The sequence below is a fragment of the Prunus mume genome, linkage group LG5 (genome assembly GCF_029339155.1).
Source record: "Prunus mume cultivar Tortuosa linkage group LG5, ASM2933915v1, whole genome shotgun sequence".
NCBI classification, from domain to species: Eukaryota; Viridiplantae; Streptophyta; class Magnoliopsida; order Rosales; family Rosaceae; genus Prunus; species Prunus mume.
Genome location: NC_142702.1, coordinates 3536271 through 3554547, shown reverse-complemented (window position 1 = coordinate 3554547; position 18277 = coordinate 3536271). Strand labels below are relative to the sequence as shown.

Here is an 18277-nt window from a genome sequence, read left to right as displayed (position 1 = left end):
CGTGAACCCGACGGTCGAGATCAATTCCTCTCTCAACCACGATCATTTGATTAGAGTTGAATGCAAAACAGCGCAACATTTAAACCATCTTCTACCCGAACCTCATTATCATCTCGGCACGGTGACCGTCTTTGACCGCCCGCGCACAACCGCACGCATCCAAAGAAGGGCGTCACGTGTTGGCGCACATACCTCGGCCCGGAGCACCAGGCCGTGAGATTCGCGACAGACAAACAATGTAACGATGGTTAACCATCGCTCAGTTTTTGCGCGACGAATGCTAAAAATTGGTCTCACAAAGTCTTTCTTCACGCTCTTTGCGCGACGAATTTTCTGTCGCGCTGAAGTTGGTGCGACTAAATGTGACTTTGCACCTCTTCGTCGCTCAAATCGTGAAATGTAGTAGTGTTACTGAACAATTGAATTGTTGTGTACACATTCACTCGAGTTTTTGTTTGCCTCAGGATATTCACAATAAGGAGATTCTTGGTCGTGGTACTAAGAGAGGGGAGCTATATTATGTCAATGACTTCAGTCCTGGCGTAGCGAACAGTGTGACACATCCCTTTGATAGCAAACAAAAGCAAATCTGGTTGTGGCACAGTCGATTGGGACATCCGTCTTTTAGTTATATGAAGCATCTTATACCATATTTATTCTTAGGTTTCAAGGACTCCGACTTCACCTGTGATACTTGTATTTTGGCCAAGAGTCACCGTGCGCCCTACCCGTTGAGTACGAACAAGTGTACCACTCCATTTACGTTAATTCTCTCTAATGTCTAGGGACCTTCACCTATCACTGCTCATTTTGGTGTTCGATGGTTTGTCACATTCATAGATGATTGTACACGGATGACATGACTTTATTTGCTGAAGAATAAAAACGAAGTGTTTTCCCGTTTTCAGTCCTTTCAGAAATAGATGAAAACTTAGTTTAATGCTCAAATCCAGATTCTTCGCTCAGACAATGGTGGAGAATTTGTCAATCACGACTTTCAGACGACTTTCAGACTTACTTCCAACAACATGGATCTATCCATGAGACGACTTGTCCTCAGACACCGCAACAAAATGGTGTTGCTGAACGAAAGAATCGGCATCTTCTTGAAACCGCCCGAGAACTTCGATTGGCTCATGTTCCTCGCCATCACTGGGATGTTGCTATTGTCACCGCAATTCACCGATCAACTGCATGCCTTTTGGTGTATTGACCTTTAAAACTCCCTTATAGGTGCTTGCGCAACACGGACCTTTACCCTCTGTTTTGGTACTCACATCCCGAATCTTTGGATGTGTGGCTTTCGTTCATCTCCACAAAAATTAATGTAGCAAACTTGATCCATGTGCGCTTCGTTGTGTTTTGTGGGTTATGCCACTCATAAGAAAGGCTACGCTGTTATCACCCTCCTACCCAGCGTACCTATGTTACTTTGGATGTGACCTTTTGGAATCTGAGCTGTTCTTCCATGACCCATCATCCAATTCTACGCTTGGGGGAGATTCAAGTAAAGAGCGAATTAGAGCAACTTGGAAAGCGAAGAAATTCTCCTCTGTACAGAAATGATTGATCATCCCGAGTCTAGAGCACGAGATTACTCTCTGCTGAAAAGTGATCAATCACCCATTCATAGCGATCAATTTCCTGACCCATCTGATCCATAAAGATATTTCGATCCGAGTCTCACACCAATGGATAATACAGAACAATAAGATGAAGACCCCCCTCTAACTCAACAATACCAACAGACCAATCTCCTGAGAATATCTTTGAGGTAACTACTCCTACTAGAATTGTGCATTTAGAGGATAAAACTATTGGATATCAATTACCTTTCAGGTAAAATCGTGGGAAGCCACCAAACTGTTTATTCACCTGATATTGGCAAGACATCCAAGTATCCAATTGCAAATCATGTATCCACTGAGAAGCTGTCTGAACCACTCAAGGCTTTTGTACATCAGTTGTCTGTTATCCAAATTCCAACCAAGGTCTCTAAAGCATTGAAAGATCCTAAGTCCAAGCTATAAAAGAGGAGATGAAAGCTCTTGAGAAAAATCAGACTTAGACATTGGAAACTATACCATGAGGAAAAAAGACTATCGGATGTAGATGAGTGTTTACTATAAAACATAATGCAGATGGATCTATCGAGCGATACAAGGCAAGACTTGTGGCAAAAGGGTACACACAGACCTATGGTATAGACTATGAAGAAACCTTTGCTCCAGTTGCAAAGTTAAACATCGTCAGAGTCTTATTGTCCCTTGCAGCTAATTTGGATTGGCCACTACACCAATTTGATGTAAAGAATAATTTTCTACATGGAGAACTCACAGAGGAGGTGTACATAGACATTCCTCCTGGATATAATACTCTTCAGACTGGAACAGTTTGCAGGTTACGAAAAACATTGTATGGATTGAAACAGTCACCACGTGCATGGTTTGGATGGTTCACCATGGCAATGAAGAACAATGGTTTCAAATAGTGCAACTCAGATCATACTATGTTCTTGAAACATCGGAAAGGGAACGTAACAACATTAATAATCTATGTTGATGATATGATTATTACTGGGAATGATAAACAAGAAATAACACAGCTACAAGACTATTTAGCTATGGAGTTTGAGATAAAAGATCTAGGTGGACTCAAGTATTTCTTGGGAATTGAGGTGGCTCGATCACAGCAAGGCATATTTCTCTCTCAAAGGAAATATGTCTTGGACTTGTTGACAGACACAAGAATGCTATATTGCAAACTTGCGGACACTCTTATTGTTCAGAATCATCATCTTGGAGAATATCCGGATCAAGTTCCAACTAACAAAGAAAGATACCAAAGGTTAGTGGGAAGATTGATCTATTTGTCACATACTCGACCAGACATTGCTTATGCGGTGAGCGTTGTCTGTCAATTTATGCACTCTCCAAGTGAAGACCACATAAATGCAGTTCTTCGATACTTAGATATTTGAAGTCTGCACCTGGAAAAGGACTTATGTTCTCAAAGCATGGTCATCTAAATATTGATGGTTATTCAAATGCAAATTGGGCAAGTAATATAACAGATAGAAAATCCACATCGGGTTACTTCACATTCGTGGGAGGTAATTTGGTGACATGGAGGAGCAAGAAACAGAATGTAGTAGCTTTATCCAGTGGAAGCCGAGTTCAGAGGTATGACTAAATGGATTTGTGAACTTCTTTGGTTAAGAAAGTTGCTTACTGAACTTGGGTATAAACCTACATCCACAATGAATCTCTTTTGTGACAACAAGGCTGTTATAGCCATTGCACAGAATCCGGTTTAGCATGATCGTACTAAACATGTTGAGGTGGATCGACACTTCATCAAACAGAAGCTTGAGGCTAAAGTGTTTCAGTTTCCTTTTGTGAAATTCGAGGATCAATTGGCGGATATTTTGACAAAGGCGATTTCCAATAAAGCATTGCACAATTCACTGGATCAATAGGGCATTGACAACATATATGCACCAACGTGAGGGGGAGTGTTGGCGTGACTTGTGGATATTGACTTACTTTCCTTACACACCAAGAATTCCTATTATAATTGTAATTGATTTACTTTAATTCTTGATTTCCTACTGTAAATAGATTTAGGAATTTATTATTTACTTGCCCATTCAGGTTTCGTTGTATTATAAATATGACCTCCTACAAGGACAAGAATACACAGAAAATTCCCACAAATAAATATTCTCTCATAGTTTTCATATTTTAGCACATTAGACTAGCACTAGACTTGATTGAAAACTCAGTTATATAATTTTTTTTCCTATCTTTTTTTAATGTAGGAAACTTCCTATGGTTGTCTAGATTGCTGAAAAGGGACCATCAGTGCTCGTGAAATCTCATTCATATTTAATCTAATAAAAATCTCCATCCCTCATGAAAATATTGCTCCTAATTTCCAAATGGGTCATAAATATCCAAACTAATCAAATGTAAGGGAATGATGAATTTATAGCCCTTGATGTATTTATCTCATGAATATCACTTTGTCATAAATATCTAAACTAACCAAATGTGAATTTATAGACACTGTAAGGGAATTTATAGCCATTGTTGGCAAAGTTGTTATTTGGGTCTGCTAAGGTTAGTTTAGCCTTGCACCCAAGTTCAATGATTATTCCTTGCACTCAAATATTTACATTTGGTTTGTTTAGGATATCACTTTGTCATAAATATCTTAACTACTTCTACTACAACCGTTACGCTTTAAACTATAAAATAAGGCATGTTTTATGCTAACCCCTATGAGAACCCTTGTTTCTCATAAGAACTCACAGCTCTCTCTCTCTCTCTCTCTCTCTCTCTCTCTCTCTCTCTCTCTCTCTCTTTAATGCTAAACTCATGACTATTTTGCTTCTATGTCACAAGCCTCTCATGCCAAGCCAAGAATTTATCTATAAGAGCATCCACAATGACGCTCTCTATTTCTTAGCTAAAATTTGGCTAAGAATATAAGAAAGCTATTTTAGGAGCTTTCTAAAAAATTTCAACTCCAACCATACTTCATAATTTGGAGAGTCATAAATGCTATAACTCTTTTTTGATTGGTCCATCTCCATTAAAAAATAAAATAAAAAATGGTTAGCATTAAATAAAGGTTTGAAATACTCATTAAATAAAGCAGCATTAAATTATAGGGAGCCACTAGGAGTCCTTTCTCTCTCCTCAGATTTAGGAGCTCTTAGAGAACTCCCTATTTTAGGAGGTGGATAGGGAGCGTGGTTGGAGTTGCATTTTTATCATTCCTCCCTAAAATTTGTCTAAGGATGTGGTTTAGGGAGCCCATTGTGGATGCTCTAAGTGACTATTGATTTCATTTGTGAAGAAGACCAAGGTGCTTCCTAAGGCTCAGCTACCCTTTCGAAGCATTCTTGGGGTCTGATTCTTGAACTCAGACCTAGGGACAATTTTCACACATTTGGCTCTTTATAGCAGTCCAGGCCCGCAGTAGCTGCCGGAACGAAAAAGGCCCCATAGCATGTAGCATAGACTTTTGTTTTTGAGTCTTTTTCATTGACCCAAAAGAAAAAGAAAAATAATATTTTCTCATCATAAACATCTTATACTCAAAATTCTCAAACCCATAATTAGTTTATCCCACATAAGTTTCATCCATCTTCATATATATTATGTCGTTCTTGCTCAGAATCAAGGTTGAAATGAGCAAGTTCATAACCTTCCGTTTAATGAAATAATTATGTGGCTAGTATAAAGTTCCACATCATGGATTTCGCGATGAAGAAAACCAAGTTCAAACAAGTTGATATATCACCCATGCATTTAGGCTATAAATTTATTGGTGAATTCGTGGTTGGACAAAAGCAAGTGTGAATGAGTTGAAAAAAGACCATTTCATTATCAAACAGAGTGGGAAAGAAGCAACTAGAGTAGGGCCATTAGACTATGATTGAAAACTCAGTTATACTTTTTTAATTGTAGGAAACTTCCTATGGCTGTCTAGAGTGTTGGAAAAGGACCATCTGTGCCCGTAAAATCTCGTTCATATTTAAGCTAATAAAAATCTACATCCCTCATGAAAATATTGCTCCTAATTTCCAAATGGATCATAAATATCTAAACTAACCAAATGTAAGGGAGTGATGAATTTATAGCCACTGATGTATTTATCTCATGAATATCACTTTGTCATAAATAACCAAATGTGAATTTATAGCCATTGTAAGGGAATTTATAGCCATTGTTGGCAAAATTGTTATTTCGGTCTTCTAAGGTTAGTTTAGCCTTGCACCCAAGTTCGATTATTATTCCCTTGCACTCAAATATTTACATTTGGTTAGTTTAGAATATCACTTTCTCAAATATTTGCTTAGTTGTTCTCCATACGTGTTTTGGAGGAGACTTGGTGGCTCTTAGGGTCCGTTTACTTATTTGTGTTCTCCATACGTGTCTTCCACACTCATCCATCTTCATATATATTATGTCTTGGTTCTGGCTTTCTTGATCTCTTTTGTTCTAAAAGTGTGTAACTGTGTATTGCCTTTGAATTTTCCTTCTTGTTCACTGCGACACCTTTGGTATTTGGTAATTCGTGAAGAAATCTGCTGCTGATACTTAAACTGCAGGTGCAGGTACTTTTGATTTATTCTGTTTGGTGCCTTTTGTTTCTTGTATTTTATTTGTTTTGCTCAATGTAATTTATTTTATTTTTTTTATCAATTTCTGCAATTGTGCATCTTAATTTGTTCAGTCTGGATTTGAGGATCTCAAGCAAAATCAGATCTCAAAATTTCCATTTAAGTGCTTATTCTGAACTGAAATATTTAGTAATTATTTCATTTTGATTTATATTTGGCTTCCTGCGTTATTCTTGTTCCCCAAGCTAAAACCAGTATATTTTTTTTCACGTAATTTGTGCAGTTGTGCATGTTCATATTGTTGAAGAAAACTTCCTTACTTCTTTGGTTGCTTGTGTGTGTCTCTTCAGTCTTGATTATCAACAAGTATGGCAGTGGGAGAGATTTTTCTTGGGGAGTTCCTTCAGGTGCTGCTCGACAGGTTGGCACCTCGCGAGATCCTCAACTACTTCGGTCTTGTAAAGGGCGTCGACAAAAAGTTGAATAAATGGAGTGACAATTTGTCTGCAATCGTAGCGGTGCTGAATGATGCGGAGGAGAAGCAACTGACAGAGCATGGTGTGAAATTGTGGCTGGATGAACTCAGAGACTTGGCTTATGATGTAGAAGACGTGCTGGACAAATTTGCTACTAAAATATTGAAGCGCCAGATAGAGGGACGTGATCAAGTAAAAAGGTGCTGGACAAGTAAAAAGGTGCGGAGTTCATTCTCTAAACTGACACTCAATATCGATATGAACTCTGAAATAAAGAATATTACAGAGCGGTTGCAAGAGATCTCTGAACGGAAAGATAAGTTTAGTTTAAAGGGCACCGGGACATCTAGTAAAGCATGGTCAAGGCCACCAACTTCAGGTGTGCTAGGTGGACTAACCATTGTTGGAAGAGATGGAGATAAAGCAAAAATATTAGACATGTTGTCGAGAGATGAGCATACTAATGTCAACTTTCATGTTGTTGCCATTGTTGGCATGGCTGGCCTTGGGAAGACTACACTTGCTCAATTTGCATTCAACAACAACAGTGATGTCATGAAGCAGTTCGAGCCGAAGGTGTGGGTGTCTGTGTCTGATGACTTCGACGTTGTAAGAGTGACGAAGGCAATTCTTGAATCAGTCACATCTCAACCCGTTAAAGTAGAGGAGTTCAGTAAAATGCAGCATGATTTGAATGAGCAGTTAAGAGGTAAAAAGTTTTTAATTGTTTTAGATGATATTTGGAACAAAGGTGATTTATATGATCTGTGGACAAGACTTCAGTCCCCTTTTAGTGTTGGAGCACAAGGAAGTAAGATAATTGTTGTTGGCGTGACTTGTGGATATTGACTTACTTTCCTTACACACCAAGGATTCCTATTTTATTTGTAATTGATTTACTTTAATTCCTGATTTCCTACTGTAAATAGATTTAGGAATTTATTATTTACTTGCCCATTCAGGTTTTGTTGTATTATAAATATGACCTCCTACAAGGAGAAGAATACATAGAAAATTCCCACAAACAAATATTCTCTTATAGTTTTCATATTTTAGCATGGTATCAGAGCGGCGATCTTGGAATTGCTGACTCTAGTTTCAAACCCCCGCCGCCGCTATGGGGGTTGATGATTTTTTCAACCCTCATGGAGGTAGCACCGCCGACTCCTTTTCTCCTTCTCAACCAACCATACCTGAGTTGAGTGCCCAAATGGCTCAGCTCCTCAGATGCAGACTTTGGCCCGAATTTGATCCTGAATCAGGATCCTATTTTGACGACCCCAACCCCGACCTCGACTATGACGACGACGACCCCGACCCCGACTCCGAAGACGATCTCGACCCCAACTCCGATGATGACCACAACCCCGAATTTGTCTATGATTCAGACCTCGATCCCGATTTCGACTTCGACTCTAGCCCCGACTCAGGCTCAGGATCCCGATCCGAATTCCTACTCTACCTATATCCTATGCATCTTCCGCTGCACAGATTATGACTTCTCGACTAACGACACCGACACATGGACTAGATTGCGCATATTGTGGTGATCCGAGACACACTCGTGAGACTTGTTTTAAATTGCATGGCTACCCCGATTGGTGGGCTACTCTTAAAGATCGAGGACAATGCAATACGACCAGTAATGGTACTGGTTATGGATTCCATACTTCCGATAAGATTGATTCCAGGAGTTGGATAATTGATTCCGGTGCAACTGATCATATGACGTTTGATCCTGATGATTTTCTGAATACTACACAACCTCGACGAACCTGTATTGCAAATGCCAATGACGTTACTTATCCTGTGACGGGGCTGGCACTGTTGCACTCTCATCCTCTCTCACACTGTCTAATACTTTACTTGTTCCATCTTTATCTACTAAATTGTTGTCCGTTAGTCAGCTTACTGAACAATTGAATTGTTGTGTACTCATTTACCCGAGTTTTTGTTTGCTTCAGGATATTCATACTAAGGAGATTCTTGGTCGTGGTACTAAGAGAGGGGGGCTATATTATGTCGATGACTTCAGTCCTGGCATAGCTAACAGTGTGACGCATCCCTTTGATAGCAAACAAAAGCAAATTTGGTTGTGGCACCGTCGATTGGGACATCCGTCTTTTAGTTATATGAAGCATCTTATACCAGATTTATTCTCAGGTTTCAAGGACTCCGACTTCACATGTGATACTTGTATTTTGGCTAAGAGTCACCGTGTGCCCTACCCGTTGAGTACGAACAAGTGTACTACTCCATTTACGTTAATTCACTCTGATGTCTGGGGACCTTCACCTATCACTGCTCCCTCTGGTGTTAGATGGTTTGTCACATTCATAGATGATTGTACACGGATGACATGGCTTTATTTGCTGAAGAATAAAAACGAAGTGTTTTCCCGTTTTCAATCATTCCACAAACAGATGAAAACTCAGTTTAATGCTCAAATCCAGATTCTTCGCTCCGACAATGGTGGAGAATTTGTCAATCATGACTTTCAGACTTACTTCCAACAACATGGAATTATCCATGAGACGACTTGTCCTCAGACACCGCAACAAAATGGTGTTGCTGAACGAAAGAATCGACATCTTCTTGAAACCGCCCGAGCACTTCTGATTGGCGCTCATGTTCCTCGCCATCACTGGGATGATGCTATTGTCACTGCAGTTCACCTAATCAACCGCATGCCTTCGGTGTATTGACTTTTAAAACTCCCTTACAGGTGCTTGCGCAACACGGACCTCGCCTCTTTTGGTACTCACACCCGAATCTTTGGATGTGTGGCTTTCGTTCATCTCCACAAAAATCAACGTAGCAAACTTGATCCATGTGCGCCGTTGTGTTTTTGTGGGTTATGCCACTCATCGAAAGGCTACCGTTGTTATCACCCTCCTACCCGACGTACCTATGTCACTTTGGATGTGACCTTTCGGAATCTGAGCTGTTCTTCCATGACCCATCATCCAATTCTACGCTTGAGGAGAATCTGAAATGAAGAGCGAATTGGAGCAACTTGGAAAACGAAGAAATTCTCCTATGTACAGAAATAATTGATCATCCCGAGTCTGGAGCACAAGATTACTCTCTGCCGAAAAGCGACCAATCGCCCATTCATAGCGATCAATTACCTGACCCACCTGATCCATACGAAGATATTTCTGATCCGAGTCTCACACCTACAGACAATACAGAACAACAAGATGAAGACCCCCCCTCTAACTCAACAGTACCAACAGACCAATCTCCTGAGAATATCCTTGAGGTAAGTACTCCTACTAGACTTGTGCATTTAGAGGATAAAACTATTGGATATCAATTACCTTTCAGGCAAAATCGTGGGAAGCCACCAAATCGCTATTCACCTGATATTAGCAAGACATCCAAGTATCCAATTGCAAATCATGTATCTACTGAGAAGCTGTCTGAACCACTCAAGGCTTTTGTGCATCAGTTGTCTGCTATCCATATTCCAACCAAGGTCTCTGAAGCATTGAAAGATCCTAAGTGGGTCCAAGCTATAAAAGAGGAGATGAAAGCTCTTGAGAAAAATCAGACTTGGACATTGGAGACTATACCACGAGAAAAAAGACTATCGGATGTAGATGGGTGTTTACTATAAAACACAATGCAGATGGATCTATCGAGCGATACAAGGCAAGACTTGTGGCAAAAGGGTACACACAGACCTATGGTATAGACTATGAAGAAACCTTTGCTCCAGTTGCAAAGTTAAACATCGTCAGAGTCTTATTGTCCCTTGCAGCTAATTTGGATTGGCCACTACACCAGTTTGATGTAAAGAATGCTTTTCTACATGGCGAACTCACGGAGGAGGTGTACATGGACATTCCTCCTGGTTATAATACTACTCAGACTGGAACAATTTGCAGGCTACGAAAAGCATTGTATGGGTTGAAACAGTCACCACGTGCATGGTTTGGACGGTTCACCATGGCAATGAAGAACAATGGTTTCAAACAGTGCAACTCAGATCATACTTTGTTCTTGAAACATCGGAAAGGGAAGGTAACAGCATTAATAATTTATGTTGATGATATGATTATTACTGGGAATGATAAACAGGAAATATCACAGCTACAAGACTATCAGCTGGCTACAGAGTTTGAGATGAAGGATCTAGGTGGACTCAAGTATTTCTTGGGAATTGAGGTGGCTCGATCGCAGCGAGGCATATTTCTCTCTCAAAGGAAATATGTCTTGGACTTGTTGACAGACACAGGAATGCTAGATTGCAAACCTGCGGACACTCCTATTGTTCAGAATCATCATCTTGGAGAATATCCGAATCAAGTTCCAACTAACAAAGAAAGATACCAAAGGTTAGTGGGAAGATTGATCTATTTGTCACATACTCGACCAGACATTGCTTATGCAGTGAGCGTTGTCAGTCAATTTATGCACTCTCCAAGTGAAGACCACATGAATGCAGTTCTTCGGATACTTAGATATTTGAAGTCTGCTGAAAAGGACTTATGTTCTCAAAGCATGGTCATCTAAATATTGATGGTTATTCAGATGCAGATTGGGCAGGTAATGTAACAGATAGAAAATCCACATCGGGTTACTTCACATTTGTGGGAGGTAATTTGGTGACATGGAGGAGCAAGAAACAGAATGTAGTAGCTTTATCCAGTGCAGAAGCCGAGTTCAGAGGCATGACTAAAGGGATATGTGAACTTCTTTGGTTAAGAAAGTTGCTTACTGAACTTGGGTATAAACCTACATCAACAATGAATCTCTTTTGTGACAACAAGGCTGTATAGCCATTGCACAGAATCCGGTTCAGCATGATCGTACTAAACATGTTGAGGTGGATCGACACTTCATCAAATGAAGCTTGAGGCTAAAGTGTTTCAGTTTCCTTTTGTGAAATCCGAGGATCAATTGGCGGATATTTTGACAAAGGCGATTTCGAGTAAAGCATTCCACAATTCACTGGATCAGTTGGGCATTGGCGACATCTATGCACCAACGTGAGGGGGAGTGTTGGCGTGACTTGTGGATATTGACTTACTTTCCTTACACACCAAGGATTCCTATTTTATTTGTAATTGATTTACTTTAATTCCTGATTTCCTACTGTAAATAGATTTAGGAATTTATTATTTACTTGCCCATTCAGGTTTTGTTGTATTATAAATATGACCTCCTACAAGGAGAAGAATACATAGAAAATTCCCACAAACAAATATTCTCTTATAGTTTTCATATTTTAGCAATTGTGACAACACGTGACCTAAAAGTTGCAAAGATTATGGGAGCCACCGAAGTTCATAACTTGGAGTCTATGTCAGATGATAATTGTTTGGAAATATTTGAGCAGCATGCATTTGTGAACATAAACAATGATAGACCACCAAATTTTGAGTTGCTTCAGAAAAAAATTGCTGAAAAATGCAGTGGATTGCCCTTAGCTGCAAGAACTCTTGGTGGGCTTTTACGTCAGAATGAAATAAACGAATGGGAAGAAATATTGAACAACAAATTGTGGAATTTATCGTAAGAGCAGGTGTTTTCAAAGGCATGCCTTCGCGCCCGTCGGAGCGAAGGCCGCGAGGCGGGAGGAAAACGCCGAGGCGGTCGGCTGTTTCGCAAGTTACGTTTAGCGCTGGGAAGGCGTGAGAAGGCGTTGCAAAGCGTGGCCAGGCGGAGCAAGGCGATCGATCCGAAACTTTGAACCGAAGAAATTTGCAACTCGCAAATTTCGCTTGAAGATGACTTGCGAAGAAGACGACTTGCCTTTTTATTTTATTTTAGGTTTATTGTAATGAAACGACGTCGTTTTATTGCAGTGTTTTAAAAACAATATTAAAATGAACGACATCGTTTCACCTGGAATCTGTTTTTTTTTTTAAAACAACACGCAAGTTTCAGTTTTTTTCCTTACCTTTATTGTAATAAACTTAAAACAATAATTAATATCTTTCTTTTTTTTCTTCTCCAACCGGCTGTTGGTTTTCTACTTACCCTTTTTTTTTTTTTTTTTCTCTCTCTAAATTAATATATTAACACATAAACTATATATATATATATATATTGTATAGTACGTGTACAACTCTAATTTCTGCTCTTACCAGATAACTCCATTAATTTCAAGAATTCTCTTCATCTTTTGATTGCAAGTAAGTTTTTTTTTAAATTTATTTTTTACGTACATACATCATACTTGTATAATTTGACGGTAATAAACTGTAATTTGAAGTTCCGTATAATTTTATGTTTTGATGTTGAATAAATATTTTATATTTTGGGATTGATTATTATGCTTTGAATGACAATTAGTACTTATATTTGATTATATTTAGAAGATTGTTATGGTTGAATAAGAATTAGTTGTACGATTTAATCGTATTGTATTATTCATAAATTTTTCTTATTAAAATAAATTAATGTTCAAAAAGCTTACGCCTCAACACTTCAAGGCTTACGTCTCGTATAGCGCTACTAAAAACGCCTCGCCTATACGCCTCGCCTTTGAAAACATTGGGTAAGAGTGACATTCTTCCGGTATTAAAGTTGAGCTATCACTATCTTCCTTCCAACTTGAAGAGGTGTTTTGCCTATTGCTCAATATTTCCAAATGACTATGAATTTGGGGAGAAGCAATTGATCCTTTTATGGATGGCAGAGGGTTTGATTCAACAACCACCAGAAGCCAATAGACAAATGGAGGATTTAGGCCACGACTATTTTCAAGAGCTATTATGTAGGTCATTATTTCAAAAGGCAAGTGAAAACAATTCACGATATGTAATGCATGACCTTGTTACTGATTTGGCACAATGGGCAGCAGGAAATACTTGTTTTAGATTGGAGGACAAGAAAGGTGATAACTTGCAATCTGTATGCTTTCGTCATTCGTCTTTCATAACTGGTGAGTTTGATGGAGTTCAAAAGTTTGAGGCCTTTCGAGAAGTTAAACGTTTGCGAACATTCCTGCCACTTTCACTATCAAATACTGGATGGATTGGATATCTGGCTCGTAAGGTAATATTTGATTCATTACCTCAGATGCAATATTTACGGGTGCTTTCTTTGAATGGCTATTTCATAACTCATGAGCTGCCAAATTCAATTGGTAATTTGAAGTATCTGCGGTATCTTGATCTTTCTCACACACTGATAACAAGTTTGCCTGAATCAACAACCACTCTTTTCAACTTACAGATACTGATATTGGAAGGTTGTCGTTATTTGGAGGCACTGCCTAGAGACATGAGAAATCTAGTGAATCTCCGTCATCTCAACAATTCAAATGTAGATTCACTAAAAGCAATGCCTCCGCAACTAGGTCGATTGACAAATCTACAATCTTTGCCTAATTTTGTGGTGGGTAAAGGTAGTGATGAATCACGGATAAGAGAGATAGGATCCCTATCCCATCTCCGAGGGACATTATCGCTCTCAAGGTTGGAGAATGTGATCGATGCTGAGGATGCACGGAAGGCCGACTTAAAATCCAAGGAGAGAGTAGATGAATTGGTGCTAGAATGGTCATGGTGGAGTGCCACACAAGAAACGCAATTAGGCGTGCTTGACAGATTAGAACCTCATAGAATGCTTGAAAAACTCATCATCAGGGGTTATGCTGGATTAGAATTTTCAACATGGATTGGAGATCGTTCATTCACTACTATGGTGCATGTACGCTTAGACAAATGTAAAAATTGTCACATCTTGCCACCACTTGGGCAACTGCCTTTGCTCAAAGAACTTTATATTACAAGAATGGCTGCAGTGAAAAGTGTTGGTCCTGAGTTTTATGGGGAGGGTAGCTTGCCTTTTCCAATACTAGAGACTCTTGAGTTTGAGGATATGCAACACTGGAAGAAATGGGTTCCTTTTGTCCTCAATTGGAGGGTAAGGTGCCCGAGAACCTTGATTCATTAGAAACACTTAGAATTATTGAATGCCAGGAATTGGTGATTTCAATTTCCAACTATAAACAAATTGGTGATTTATGCGTCGACGGTTGCAAAGCGGTGGTGAAGACAAGTGGCGTTGAGTTTGAGTTATTAAATTCCTCGAGACTTTCAAATATTTCAGAGGTGAGGTTCCAAACAGAGGAATTCACCAAAGGATTAAGGAAGGTTGCATATTTGAAGATTGGCGGATGTGAGGAGCTGACGTCTTCACTGAAGAATGAGGATAGAGTATTGCAACACTTGATTTCTCTTGATCGTTTGGTCATTGAAGGCAACTCTTCCCTACTTGAAAAGCTGGGAAAAGAAGCAGAGGAGTTGCTGCAATTGCAAATATTGACTTGCAAGCTTAAATATCTAGAACTATAAGGGTTGCAACACCTAACGGCTCTTCAAGACCTTGAAATAAATAGATGCTCAAGTCTGGTTTCTTTTCCAGATATTGGTCTCCCTCCTTCCCTTGAACTCATAAACATTCAGTGGTGTGATTCGTTGCTGTATTTTGCAAAATTCCAGATTCCCCCAAATTTAAGAAGAATACAGATATGTTGGTGTAAAAGTTTGAAATCATTAGTAGAGAAAGAGGAGGATAGTTCTTCGTCTTCCTCTTCTTCTCGTATTTCTCTTGAGCACTTGCAAATATGGGGATGTGAACAGCTGCAGTTAATAACGTCGTTATCATTGAGAGCCCAGTTGTTTCCTAGGGCGCTTAAAAGCCTATACATATCCCACTGTGGAGAGCTGCAATTAATAACGTCCGATGGGTTAGCCCACGACAACACTAATTATTGTCTTGAACGTATTAGCATCAGTGAGTGCCCAAATCTGAAATCCTTACCGGAGGGCCTATGCCACCTCACCAATCTTCAAACTTTACAGATTTATGATTGTGGGAGTCTCGTTTCCATCCCGAGCCTGAGTGGTGAGGGTTTGTCTTCGCCAACAACAACAGCCGCCTCCAGCCTGAGAGAAATCTGCATCAAAAATTGCAACAAATTGGAGATGTTACCGAACATGCGCAATCTCAACTCTGTTCAAGAATTGCGTATTGAGTGATGTGAAGGTTTAGATTTCACTTCCTTTCCCCCCAACCTAACATCACTTGAAATCAGAGGAATCAAGAATTGTAAGCCGATGTGGGAGTTGTTGCCCACACTCACCTCTCTTACAGAATTGTCCATCAGTGGTGAAGACCCAAGTGTGGTGTCATTTCCACCCGACAGTTACAGGGAGATGGAGAAGGAGATGCTGCTCCCCGAATCTCTCACTCAACTCACAATTGGTGATTTCCCAAATATGAAGAAACTGAGCAGCAAGTGCTTTCAATCCCTCACCTCTCTTCAATCTCTTCGACTCCGGAATTGTCAAAAGCTGGCATCTATTCCAGTGGAGGGGTTGCCTATTTCACTGAGGCGACTTGATAGCATTCGATGTCCCCTGCTAAAAGATAAATGCCAGCCTGGTAGTAAAGGACGATACCTGCCCAAAATATCCCACATCCCCTGCATACAGATAATGGATTAGAAGACAGTTTGAAGATGATGAGAAGCCACACCCACAGATGGACATGGTCAACTCCGACTCTCACTCTCCCCAGGTACTTCAAATTTCAAACATTATCAACATTTTCCCTGTACTCTTTATGGTGAGACTCCTTTTCTGTCATATGATTTCAAAAAATGAGTAATTTACCGATTTGCTGGTTCTGGTTCTTTCTTTATGATATTGTACGCTGTTGACTTCTTCAATCACTCCAATCTTCATTTTCACTAAGGCATGACCATGACACATTGAAATATGATTTTCATTGCTATTTTGGTATTTCAGAACTTATTTTCTTATCCATAAGAATAAATACAGGGAGTGCATTTAAGCCAGATTAGATCAACAAATTCACACACTTCAAGATGACCGTCTCCCGTCCTGACTGGGGATTCCCCAACCTCCCATTGCGATTTACTAATGGGGTGGCCCATATTTCTCCTGGACCCAGTCCTCGCATGATGTCTGGTCCAGTGTGAGAGGGTTGAAAGAAGGGACTGCCTCTCTTGCTTCCGGAGCTGCAGGGTGAAGAGCTGTGAAAGGACTGGATAGCAACAAGGTCATTTCATATCGTGCTAACATCAACAAGGTCATTTCTGTTGCAAGTTTCAGACGTTTAATATTTTGCCATTTCGTTTACCTCGTAATATTTTGCCACCTCTCTATTGAGAAAACTTTTACCCATATTTGTCTTTCTTTTGTTTGCTTGGCTACAGTGTTTATGTATTTCATAATTCTCTGCCTTTTATTCAAGTTAGTAGGTTTACTTAATCTTAACTGAAGATTTGAACCCTGACCCCTTTACAATATTTAGAGAACTTGTAGAGCTAGCTGTTTTTTTGGTTGGGACGACTTCAGTTTTTAAAGGACATCAAGTAACCAAGTGTTCTTTGTTCTTTTAAACAGAAATATCGACTGAACCTGCCAGATACTTGTGAAAAATTCTTGATATTTGCACTGAGATATGATATGTGCAACTAAGCTTCATCTTTATTTTGATGATTTACCACATTATATTTTGAATCATGCTGAGAAATATAAGTGAGGTTGCCGTGTTCTGTTTAAAGAATGTGCTTCTGCTTTGGCAGGAACGCTTTCAATATACAGCTTACGGAAGCCGATGTTGTGTTGTGCCAGAATAGTCTTCAAACTCCCATCCCTTGAAGCTTCTCAAGAAACCGCTGCAGGGGAATAGTAAACTCGTATGGCTCATGCTCTTTTTCTCTCCAGATGTTTTGCTTGCTCCTTGATTCGAGTGTGACGCCTACAATGGTATTGTCCTCTTTGCAAAAAGAGTTGAAACCATCCATTGCTACTTTCAGCAGCAATGGGAATATATCTCCAAATAGGCCCAAGCTCAAAATTTCAAGAGCAGAATCCTCTTCCTTTGTAGCAGTAGGTGACAGTGGTGCAAAATGGACTCAAAGGAAGATATTTATGAGAGAGTTTCGTCAGTTCTTTGGACAACCAATTGCTTTAAATATTCTGCCTATCAGAGCAAGAACGATTGTTTTATTGGGTCATGTCAGCTCACTAGGCACTTGTAAGCAGTTCATCAATAGGAGATTGTATATATGATGGATGAATCTAAGAATTCAATTATTTGTCTATTATAATTCATATTTATTAAGATTTAAACAAAAAGAAAATAAAGAAAACAAATGGATTTCAAATGATTTCTTGTCCTTGCTATTGGTGTGGGTTAATTGGCAAAGACCATGCCTAGTCTGATTGTCCACACCACAATGATGGAAGCATATATAGCCGATATCTCTCGGTTGCTAGTTTATTTTATAAATGTCCATCTCTTGCACTTTTATCATCAAGACTTAGAAGGTTATCGCGCTGTAATTCCATAAACAAAATCAATATCCATAGAAAAATAAAATTACTTACAACAATCATGTAATCTACCCTATACTCTAATCTCATAATTTTTGAATTTCAACCCACCGTGCATAATCGACCCACCTGTTCCACAATATAAAGAATAATGAGAATTGAAGAGGAAAACACAACCAACTAACATAATGAGATTCAAGGAGAACTCAGATTTTACATCAAGGACCCCAAGAATGTGTTGCCTGTTCGAACAGCAAAGCAAATTGCACTCAGTATAATCTTGTGTTGGTGTAGCAAGGGTTCTAGAAATCGTTGTTCGTCTACTCCCGCGAGAACTT

The 18277-nt window shown here is 39.4% G+C and overlaps 1 long non-coding RNA gene and 1 pseudogene across 2 annotated transcripts; both read left to right on the top strand.

Annotated features, from left to right (window-relative positions):
- Nucleotides 1–5647: 5647 nt before the first annotated feature.
- On the top strand, nt 5648–16091 carry LOC103330681 (putative disease resistance RPP13-like protein 1; annotated as a pseudogene). Its single transcript, XR_016126847.1, has 4 exons — nt 5648–6127; nt 6484–7447; nt 11850–12142; nt 13126–16091. The product of XR_016126847.1 is annotated as a putative disease resistance RPP13-like protein 1 (transcript).
- A 94-nt stretch (nt 16092–16185) lies between these two features.
- LOC148916653 (uncharacterized) lies at nt 16186–17713 on the top strand. Its single transcript, XR_016126848.1, has 2 exons — nt 16186–16686; nt 17186–17713. It is a non-coding gene; the product is annotated as an uncharacterized LOC148916653 (long non-coding RNA).
- Nucleotides 17714–18277: the final 564 nt, after the last annotated feature.